The sequence below is a fragment of the Myodes glareolus genome, chromosome X, assembly GCF_982192425.1.
Source record: "Myodes glareolus chromosome X, mMyoGla1.1, whole genome shotgun sequence".
NCBI classification, from domain to species: domain Eukaryota; kingdom Metazoa; phylum Chordata; class Mammalia; order Rodentia; family Cricetidae; genus Myodes; species Myodes glareolus.
In genome coordinates this window covers 52,938,104-52,947,360 of record NC_142053.1, presented here as the reverse complement: position 1 = coordinate 52,947,360, position 9,257 = coordinate 52,938,104, and positions in this window count along the sequence as shown.

Below are 9,257 nucleotides of genomic sequence, written 5' to 3'. Positions count from 1 at the left end.
AAAAGGTATAATTAGTTTTCTTTCCTTTCTTCAAAGAAAAGGCATTAATCAAATCTAATTTCACTGCTTTTCCTGGTGAATTCCAAACAGTAAAAAAGAAGACAGTACGAGCAGAGTAGAGACCCTTTTTGCTGAGGTCCATCAGAATCAGGAGACTGATAATGTTTAAAGGTGTCTTTACGTGGACCATTACTTGGTGCAAATGGAACAACACAGGAAATTTTGAAAACATGGGATTTCCTCCATCCAACCACTAAGAACTCCTAGGCTAATTGCATAAATAAGCGACTATGAATGATTTCACGAGAAACATTTATGTGCAAGTATTTCTAAAGGATATTAATTTAATATACCTCAGGGTTCATAGCTAGGAATGGACATTTATTCAATTATAAAAGAGAGTGAAATCATGGCACTTGTAGAAAAAATAAATACAGCTGGATATAATCACCTTAAAAAGTCAGACTCAACCATAAGACAAATATCTTGTGTTTCCATCATTTATGGATCCTAGGTTTTATAGAGATATGTAAAAGCATATACACATAAGTACAAGTGAGACTCCCATAGAGAAGCAAAGTTGGAGGGGTAAGAAGAAAGGTATAAATTTGGAGGAATTAATGTGATTAAATTATATGAAATATGAAAATGCCTCTGTGCAACCCATTGCTAAGTTCAACTACTACCTTCCAGTAAAAACTGCATTTACAAAAGCAATATAGCTACCCTTGAAAAATTAATCAGGGGCTTTTGATAATATTTTTCTTGTTCCCATGGCTCTCAAAATAATTTATTTAATTTTATTAATCTTCTAATTTTATGTGTGTGGGTGTTCTACCTGCATATATGCCTGTGTACCACATGCATGCAGCAGCCAAGGAGACCAGAAAAGGGTGATAAAGCCTCTGGGATTGGAGATACAGAAGCCTGTAAGTTAGCAGGTGAGTGGTGAGACTCCAACCCTGGTCCTGTGGAAGAGCAACAAGTGTTCTTACCTGCTGAGTCATCTCTCTAGACCCTCAGAACAATTTTTGAAAATAGCCATCTGATATCTTTTTTTCTTTTTTTGCCAAGGACAATATCATGTGCCACATATTTTATTGTGACTTCATTATTTTTTTATATCTTGCTGCAATAAATATAGGTCAATGGCAAATTGTCAACAGATTACTTTTTTAGAAAACTAGTCCTTGTGAAAAATGGCAAATATGGTTAAGCTATCCATTTTTTGTTTTTCCATTTTTGTATGTGTATAGAGTATCCATGCCTGTATGTATATTTTTGAATGTGTTTGGGTTCACATATGTGTGGTTGCATATGAACTTGTATGTGTGTAAGTGGAGGCCTGAGGTCATTGTCCAACAGAATTCCACCTTAAATAAGCTGAGTATATCAATCAAAGCCAGAGTTTGTTGCTCCAGGGAATTCCCCTGTCTCTGTTTCTTAAGGTTGGAACTACAGGTAGCCTGTCATGCCCAGCCAGCATTTGCATGGATGATGGGGATCTGAACTCCCACCTTCAAGCTTATGAGGCAAACACCTTAACTATTGAGTCATGTCCTCAGTTCTAGAGCCATTTTTTGCAGTATGAAATCTGACTTTCTTTCTCAATTTGAATAAATGTATAGTCAGGTATAGCAGTACTTGACTTTAACCCCAGCAGTGAGGAGGCAAAGACAGTCAGATCTCCTTGAGTTTGAGGTCAGCGTGGTCTACATAGTGAGTTTCAGGCCAGCTAAGGCTACATAATAAGACACTGTCTCCAAAAACTAAACCAAAACCAAAAGTGAACAAATTATTGTATGACAATATCAGAGATCTTGTCTGAACCCAAAATATTTGGTGCATTCTGACTTAGTAAAATAGGTCCATAATATGCCAAGTACTTGGGAGACTGAGACAACAGCTTTAAGACCTGTTTGGAGCGCAGAGTGACCTCTAGACCAGCCTGAATAAATTAATCAAAACCTTATCTTTAAAAAAATGAATTAAAAATACTTGGGTATGAACCAATCTGGGAAATAGGCTGCCTAGTACGTGGGAGATCCAAAATTCAAACAACAACAACAACAGCAAAAACATGACCACCATCAAGTAGCAACATACACAAAAAGGTAAACAGGAGAAGCCTACTTTTCTGCTTCAAAACTGTGGCTTAGGTTCTCTGTAATTTCAGTAAATTATAATAAATTGCCTAAATCTGCATCTGCAGCTTCAAGAGGTCCATCATTTTTTTACAGTATAAAACAAATTCTTTTAGTCAACTAAGCTAAAAACCATCGAAAGTTTTGACCCTCTTCTTGCCTCTAGTAAGATGCAATTTGGTTTGTGCCTTAATAAACCCTACAGTGCTTTGCTTAGGACCAAGAGTTCCTTGTGGCAGGAGCCTGCTCTTGGTCATCAGCTTTAAACAATACTTTTATTTTGCCTTGTGGTGGTAAGTAACTTTCTCATGTGGACTATAACAATAAATTAGGAGTTTCTTTCTGTGGGGGCAGGGTGGGGGGAATGCACCATAGATTCAGAATGAATGGGATTTTTCCTTTCTTGTCTTTAAAAATATTTGTTTTAATTTTAAAATAATTGTAAATCCACATGCAGTTATAAGAAGCATTACATAGAAATCCAATGTGTGCTTCGTCCAATTTTGAAAAATGCTAACATACGCAAAATTATTATATAATAACCAGAATATAGTTACCAATGATAGATATTGATCTGAGTTTAGACATTTCCAGTTTTACCTGGATATGCTTACATACAGTTAGTTCTATAAAGTTTTAGCCTATTTGCAGGTACCTATATCAAACAATGTATGTTAAACTACCAAAAATAAGCAAACACATCACCCCATTAGAAGTATATTCTACTCTCCATTCTTAACTACTGGAAGCGTGTATGCTAGAGGTGATACTTGAAAGGGAAATCACATTTTCTCATTAAAGGACTAATTATTCTTCCAATTGTTATACCCAGATCACAGAATTCTCCCCACACACAAACAAACCAGGAGACCGAGTCCTGTATGTAAAAACAAAGAGCCTTTATTCTTACACAGGTTTGCAAACTTGGTCTCTCCAAGTGTCCAACACACTGAAGTGATTGGAGAGCCCCTAGCTCAGTTAGAGTTGGGTTTTTATAGTTATAGTAGCAAAGGTGAAAGTGAAGGATTTCTAAGGTTTGGGACCCCTGATTGGCTGACATTTGTCTAGGGGTGTCGTGGTGAAAAGTGATGGGTGTATGCTGGCAGGTGATCCTATCTACATCAGTTGGAACTTTAGGAATTTCCTTTGGATGGTCTGTTCCTGGGTAGCGCCTGGGTGGTCTCAGTTTGTGGTCTTTCTCAGAACCAGGTATTGCCTCAGGTAAACTGCTGAGACTCAGGCCTCTATTGAACTTGTCATGACTGGGTCCCATACAATCTCTGTAACAAGGCTGAAAGTGAACCTGTATTCCTAGGGTTAATCCCTTAGCCAAACAAACTGCAATGTTAGTCTTTATCCAAGTCAGCAATTCTATTTCCTTGACCACAAGTCTTCCCTTAATAGGCCTTTGTTGTTAGTCTAAGATTCACCCTTCTGAAAAGGTAGCCCTATGTGGCAGTTTGAATGACAATGACCTTCATAAGTGCATATATTTGCATACTTAGGCCCCAGTTGATGTGCCACCAGGAATTCAGCAATAAGCTGTGTGGCCTTTGTTAGAGGAAGTTTGCCTCTGGGAGTAGGCTTTGAGATTTCAAAAGTCAAACTAGGCCCAGTGTCTCTCTGTGTCTCTATCTCTTCTTCTCCCTCTTTGCTTACTATCTGTGGATCAGGATATAAAGCTCTCAGCTACTACTCCACCGCCATGCCTGCTGCCACACTTCCCACCATGATGAAAAAGGACTAAACCTCGGAAACTGTAAACCAGCCCCAATTAAATGCTTTCTTTTCAAATAATTGTCTTGCTCATGGTGTCTCTTCACAGTGATAGAATAGTGACTAGAATAGTCCAGAATTATTAAGGAATCAGATGAGAGTTCAGAGGCCCTAAACATTTTTAGTATCTCTGTTAAGGACAAGGTTGTTTCGAGGCCCAGAACATCTCTGGCTTTTAGTCTAAGGGGAAAAAAACCAGGTTGCTTCTCTTTTAGGGTCTTTTTTTTTTTTTTTTACCATAAACTGCCTAGTTAGTTTCTGTCTTCCATTCTCATTATTTCCTTCTTAAGTGGTAACCATAACTGCTGTTATGGAATTGGGTTGATGAACCATCTGGCTTCTTCCAGCTGAATGTGGACACTGATAAGGCAGTCACAGTTGTTCACTGAGCCTATCTAAAAGGCTGTGGAAGTGCATCAGTGGTTTTACTTATATAACTTTATCAGATGTATGGGTGGAAAGGGAATCCTTCACTGCTTCTTGGATGAAGATGTGTGGGAGCAATGAAGGAATGTCTTATTAGAAGTTCGAGGTGTAAGTATCTGTGCTTACTTACCCAGCTGATGTCACCTAATATGGCCATGAGGAATGAAACCAGGCTTGAAATGGAGGGGCTACAGCAAGACTGAGACCGTGACAGTTTTATTGAGAATGATCAGATGTTTTACACTTTTATCAGTAACAGAATATAATAGCAAATGCCAAGATTGATACAATTATAGTTGCCAGGACACCATTAAGTTTGCAAGCCATACAGGGTGCACAGATTAATGTCTAAGACCAATTGTTCTGTCATGCCTTCATGCTCCCATGACTACTAATGGAACATACAAAGAAACACAAAGTGGCCTGAATGTTTCATTGCCTAAGGAAGTGCATTGATTCCTCAGGAACTTGAAGGCACATTGTACCCCAGGAACCATGAACTCAACTTGAAAAGCCCATGATGCAGCCTCTCAAGGAAGCTAGGCTAAGCCAACTCCAAGGTTCCCCAAAGAAGGACTGGCTTAATCTTGGGCAGGAAACCATAGTTTCTCTAAATTCATGAGCACACCAGTCCTGTCACATCAAGGAGACACTGTTGCCCTGTTCCCTCCCAAATTTGACTCTGACATTCCTTTCTTCCCCTTTCCAATGGTATTCCCTGAATGCTACAGAAGGAATAACACTCCTCCCAGAAACCATAGGTCGTGAAATAAAAAGCCCAGTGCCCAGTGTGGGATACCTTCCACAGAGTTATTCATCGAGGTGTCAAAGAAACTCCCAAGGAATACAGGATATTGTCACTGTTCTTGGCTGCCCACCAACATTTAATAGTAAGACCCTACTGCTAGCGTACCACATACTTTTGTCTCAAGACAGGTATGACTCAAGCTTCTTATCTCTGGTTAGCTTCCATGGTATCAGAAGGTGCTGTTTAGACTGCTGAGATAGAAAGGTGGCCAACAGTTTTACCCAGCTGTGAGCCCTTCTTAGCTATTATTGCCCATGGGCAAAAAACTGGCAGAAATGTTGCTGTGATGACCAACTGCTTTCTGGTTGGATTTTAGGTCTATTCCACAGGAGAAGACAGAGCCTGATAATGTGACACTAAGAACCCATGGCTCAGGAGTTCATATGTCCCAAGAGGGAACCTACTACTATTATATTGCTAAATGAACAAACATATTATTGAATTGTCCTACAAAGACCTTTGTCTTTCTAGACCTCACAAGAGAAGATTCTTTGAAAAGTATAGAGTGGTTAATGCCGAAACTCAAAGCCTATCGAAGTGCTGAGAATAGTGTTTTTTAGAGTTATCAACCATAAATGGTACATCTATAGCAAATACTTACCCACAAGGCTCAGTTTTTCTTTCCAGTCTGTTTTTACTTTGGTAATATGAAACCATTACTCTTTAAATGAATGTTTTCAACTTTTTTTAAAAAAAATATATTTTGATAACGTTATTGCTCTCTCCTAACTCCTCCCAGATCCTTCCTGATATCCTAAATCACACTCCTATCCTCTGTTCTTCTTCCTGGAATTAAATAATAAATACTAAATTCTGCTTATAGGTTCTCAATGGGACTTACAGTTTTTAGTTTAATAATTTTCACCTGTTTCTCTTTATAACCTGTGTGTGTGTATAATTTAACATAGTAAGTGAACAAAAGAAGGAGACAAAATAATTATCACAAAAGACCCAGTGAATAAAGGTAAGTACGCACTCAGGTAGGCAGAAGGCATTCAAGAGTGGGCGGGTACTATTACAATGAATGATTATGTGATAGAGAGGTGGAAAAGATAGAACAATAGAGCAGTGCATGTGCTAGGGAAAAAAGCGGAACTACAGACATGACGACAGTGACAGATGAGGAAAGGGGCTGAGGCATGCTGTCATTGCCCAGTAGGGTTTGCAGGATGGTGCACAACATCCTGAAATTTATGTAGACACAGACTCAGCCCCTAAACCTGTCACCCAGTCATGGGATCACCCTGGCTCTGGGCAGTGATGGAGGCCTGATATAAGGAAAGTTTCACTCTCTGGATTGGATCTCCTCAAAGCACCACCATGTTCCTCGATACCACTTTCCTGATAAATTGTTCTTTTAATAATTTATAATGGCATTTGCTATTTCTTTTTACAGTTTTTTTTTTATTTTAGATTTGCTTTCTCTGATGAGTCATGTCATTATCAAAACTATGGCCTGAACTAGGGGTCACTATGCAAAGTGAAATAAACCAGACAAAGAAAGGCAAATACCACATCATATTACCTCTCACTTTCAGTAATTAATAAATCATTCTTGAGGGAAAACAGAATAGTTGTCCCTGAATAAACTTGGAAGATGAAGTTGGGGGAATGGTTCAATTAGCTGCAATAACACACATCTAAACTAAAGGGTAGGATCCTAGTTCTTTAACATGCTCAAGTAACTACTAGTTGATATATCTATGATATATCTCTTAAATCACTATAAGAGTATGAAATTTCCAACATTTAATTGTTGAAGGCACGGAAAAACATATTAGTCTGATTTTATTATTATATACTATAATCATACATTGAATTACAATATTGTACCGTATAATGGTATGTTAATATTCCAAATCAATAAGAAAAAGTGCATCACTCTTTTAATTGGCTGTCATCCAGTTGGAATCTATCTCTCAGAGAAATCAATTAAGTCACTGTGGAAGTAATAGAACTCAGATCCCATCTGATATTTTTCTTGAATAAATCAAGTTATATTCAGCCCTCTCACTCTCAGAAATAGTAAGAATGTCTTTTCACAGAATTGGGATATCCCATTAGTATTATTCTTTGTTGTTTTTTTTTCATTCTAATCAATTCCAACCCCAAATCTCACATTTTTCTAATTTTCTATGTAATTTTTGTCTGTTTCACTTTGCCTGTGATAGGGTGAATCTAATCTCAAAAAATAAACTAAAGTCCTTATGAACCTATAACATTTTTGATACTAGTTTAGTCAATGATCATAACTAGCCCTTAAGAGCCCAAGAACAAAAGCAGTAAAAACAAGGTATTCAAAACCTAGAGATATGGAAACAGAATCATCATTACATTTTATAACAGGAACAAGAATAGACTAAATACAAGTCAATAACTGATCTACCTTCCTAGGTGTGGGTGACTATCAGGGAGTCCAATCTCAATCTGTAGCAATCTGTAGGATCACTTTAGAAAGAGAAATCCTATGGTAGTTTGTGGCAGAGTTTCCTGTTGGCCTAGGACCAGAGAGTTAGCAAGCACACCCTTGCCCTCCTCTGGACCATATCTGGCCTAGCTCCAGAGTTAGCACTCAGCCCTAAACTATACTTTGTGTGACAGATACCTTTTGTTGTCCTATATGAATTTTTTCTGAGAGCTTCTCGTGGATACAAAGCCTATGCAAAAACTTGGTTGGGGGACAACCCAGAAAACTGCAGTAACTCCTGAATCAGGTATTTGCACTTGCCATTGTATTTTTGGAAGCTTCATTCAGGTTCTTTTGAGCATATGGAAATCTACTGACTGAAGTGTAGATATGGTAAAATATAAAAATGCTCTCAGCTAAGGGAAAGTGCTTCAGTCCACTGTGTTTGTAGACCCCTGTGGCTGCTAAAGCTAAATTCATTCTCAAGTATCTCTGAGTCTTCATTTCATAGACCCGCATGAACTCACACATCTGTGTCATGACATCCATGACATTTTGGTGCCCAATGTGGGGCCTGAAGAAGGACAAAGGATCCACTAAAAGAGACCAGAGAAGCCAGTCACTTTAAAAACTGGAAGGACAAGTGCCGTCAAGGTAATGGGACTCCAAATTGGCAGGATCATGGAAAAACTTCCCATCTCAAGAGCAACAGTATATACAGTTATTAAAATGCCTGTTAAAATGGAGTAAAAGTAAAGAAAAACAGCTCACAGAGCTTTGGGTATTAATTAAACAGCATTGTCATTGGTTTCAGGCAGCTCCTGATGTTCAATTAAAACTAAAGGTATGAAACAAGTTATGAGTGCTTTGAGGAGAGTTCATCAAAAAGGAGAACCTATATGTTGTAATCTACTGGCCCAGTCTGCCACCTGAGTACCCTGTCCCTTTAAGAGACAAGTCCCATCCATTCCCACCCTCCCCTTTCCACTGAGGCAAGCAGATGCCCAGCCTCTCTCTCTTTCTTCTCCCCTGCCCCTCTTGCCCTTTCTCCCTCCATAACCCACTAAATAAACTCTATACCCAGATTCAATCTGCATGGTACATTAATCTGTCTGCCTCCCAGCACCCTCAGGCCACCTGCCAGGGGACCCACTGAAGCCTCTGGTTACCTGTCACTGCCCTTCATGGGGCTGGCTTTGGGTCACCAGTGTTATAAATGATAAGACTATACCCTTAAAATTTTGGTCTTTATGTAATTTACAATCAAATGCTGTAAAGCCGTTGCAAAGTGAAGAGTCACTTAAAGCTGTATCTAAAGTAAACCAGGAAAATGAAAAAGACACTCAGGCTAAAAACTGTCAGTCAACAGAGAATGTCCCTTCACAGATAAATAAAATGCTGTTTCAGAGGACAATAAACTGAAAAAAAGACAGGACACTGGAGATGAATGTCCTCCTTCTTCATCAAATAAAACAGATTTAGAAATTAGAAAGGCTGAGCAATTAACTGCACATTTAAAAGGATAAGCGCTCCTGAGACAAAGAATGAAAAACAGAAGACTTTCAAATAAAGAAAAAAGAAAATCTTCCCTATAGAGAAGAGAGAAGGAAAGGAAATCTCTCAAAGAAAAACAGAAAAAGTATTAATTAAAAAGAGTTTTCCCAATAAAAAGGGAAAAATATTGAATCAAAATTTA